Consider the following 2296-nt stretch of genomic DNA (forward strand, 5'->3'; position numbering starts at 1 on the left):
TCCATTTACCTGTTTGGTGATTATGAACAAAACTGTTATAAATATTCACATGCATTGCTGGGTTGTGTGGTAAAACTATGCAAGTTAGTAAGAAACTGCCAAAATTTCTTCCAAAGTGTCTAACTTATTTAGCATTTACACCAGCAATGTTGCTCTGCATCTTTTTCATAACTGGGTGTTGCCGGTGTTTTGGATTTTAGTCACATTAATGTATGTGTGATGGTATCTTATCATTGTCTTCATTTGCAATCCCCTAATGGCAAATGATGTTAAGCCTCTTTCACTTCACCAATGTACCGTTGTATTAATTACTATAGTTTTATAGAAAGTCTTGAAATTGAATAGTGTGAGTTCTAACCTTGTTCTTATTGATTCAGTATTGTTCTCACTATTCTAGGTCTAATGCTTTTCTATCTAAACTTTAGTATATACAAAATAGCTTGCCAGGATTTAGATTGAGATTGTATTAAATCTATAGGTCATACTTGGAAAAATTGACATCTTTACAATATTGAGTCTTGTAAACGATAACACAAAATCTCTTTATTTGAATCTTTGATTTTTTGCTCTTCTCCAGTTTTTGCGGCGCGAGGAATCATGAGCAGCAAAGTCTCCTGCGATGCGCTCTACCAGGCGGTGCGGGAAGTCCTGCCCGGGAACCAGCGCAAGAGCCGGAAGTTTTTGGAGACGGTGGAGCTGCAGATCAGCTTGAAGAACTATGACCCTCAGAAGGACAAACGCTTCTCGGGCACCGTCAGGTTTCAGTCCACGCCCCGCCCCAAGTTCTCCGTGTGTGTTCTGGGGGACCAGCAGCACTGTGATGAGGCCAAAGCGGTGAGCATCCCCCACATGGACATCGAGGCGCTGAAGAAACTCAACAAGCACAAGAAGCTGGTCAAGAAGCTGGCCAAGAAGTAGGATGCCTTTTTGGCTTCAGAGTCTCTGATCAAGCAGATCCCACGAATCCTGGACCCTGGCCTGAATAAGGCTGGCAAGTCCCCTTCCTTGTTGACCCACAATGAGAACATGGTGGCCAAAGTCGATGAAGTGAAATCCACAATTAAGTTCCAGATGAAGAAGGTGCCGTGTCTAGCAGTGGCTGTTGGTCATGTGAGGATGACAGATGATGAGCTTGTGTACAACATCCACTTAGCTGTCAATTTCCTGGTGTCACTGCTCAAAAAGAACTGGCAGAATGTCCGGGCTTTATACATCAAGAGCACCATGGGCAAGCCCCAGCGCCTGTACTAAGGCACAGCTTAATAAACCATACGGCTATCAAAAAAAATAAATAAATAAAATATTTGATTTTTTTTAAATCAAAGTTTTTAGGTTTCCACATATAGATCCAACATATATTTTGTTCAATTTATACCTAAGTATTTCAGTTTTGTCTGCTATTGTAAATGGCGCTGCTTTTCTAATTTTAAATTCCAATAGTAATAGACTTCTGCACATTAACTTTGAACCCTGTGACTATGCCGTACTTGCTTATTGGGTCTAGGAGGTTTCTGTGTTTCTGTTTTTGGTTATTTTGGGGAGAGCAAGGAGCTTTTTTATTGTCAATTTGGGGGTTTCACATATAGAAGCCAGAAGTTTGAATAGCCTTAAAGGCTAACATTAAAACATCAGCAGAGCCCTATTCCTTTTGGAAACTTTAGGGGCAATCACTTCCTTGCCTTTTTCAGCTTCTAGAGACCCACTGCATTCCTTGGCTATTGGCTCCTCCCTCCATCTTCAAAAAAATATTACTTTAACCCCTGCCTATCATCACATCTTCTCTTTCACGCTGACATTTCTATATTCCCCTTTTAAGACCCTTGGATTACATTGGGACCACACAGTTAATTCTGTCTCAAGGTCTTTAACTTAATAACATCTGCATAATAACCTTTTTCTATGTAAGGTAACTTATTCACAGATTAAAGGGATTAAAATGTGTATATCATTGGGAGGAGGGGCATAATTCTGTTGATGACATGTTCATGAGAGATATTGTTCTGTAGTTTTTCTTTCTTCTAATGTCTTTATCTAGCTTTAGCATTAGGGTAATTCTGGCCTCATAGGATAAGTTAAGACATGTTACATCGTCTATTTTCTGTAAGAGATTACATAGAATTGAGGTTATTTCTTCCTTTATGTTTGGTAGAATTCACTAGTAAAACTATCTGGGCCTGGAGCTTTCTTTTTTGTAAGGTTATTAATTATTAAATCAATTTTTAAGTAGATGTGAACCTATTTAAATTAACCACATTTTCTTGTGTAAATGTTGATAATGTGTCTTTCAATGAATTGA

General features: G+C 38.9%; 1 pseudogene; it reads left to right on the forward strand.

Moving 5' to 3' along the window:
• The first annotated feature begins 582 nt into the window (after positions 1-582).
• On the forward strand, positions 583-1285 carry LOC149997526 (large ribosomal subunit protein uL1 pseudogene; annotated as a pseudogene).
• Positions 1286-2296: the final 1011 nt, after the last annotated feature.

The sequence above is a fragment of the Furipterus horrens genome, unplaced genomic scaffold (genome assembly GCF_987537825.1).
Source record: "Furipterus horrens unplaced genomic scaffold, mFurHor1.1.pri manual_scaffold_11, whole genome shotgun sequence".
Lineage (NCBI taxonomy): Eukaryota > Metazoa > Chordata > Mammalia > Chiroptera > Furipteridae > Furipterus > Furipterus horrens.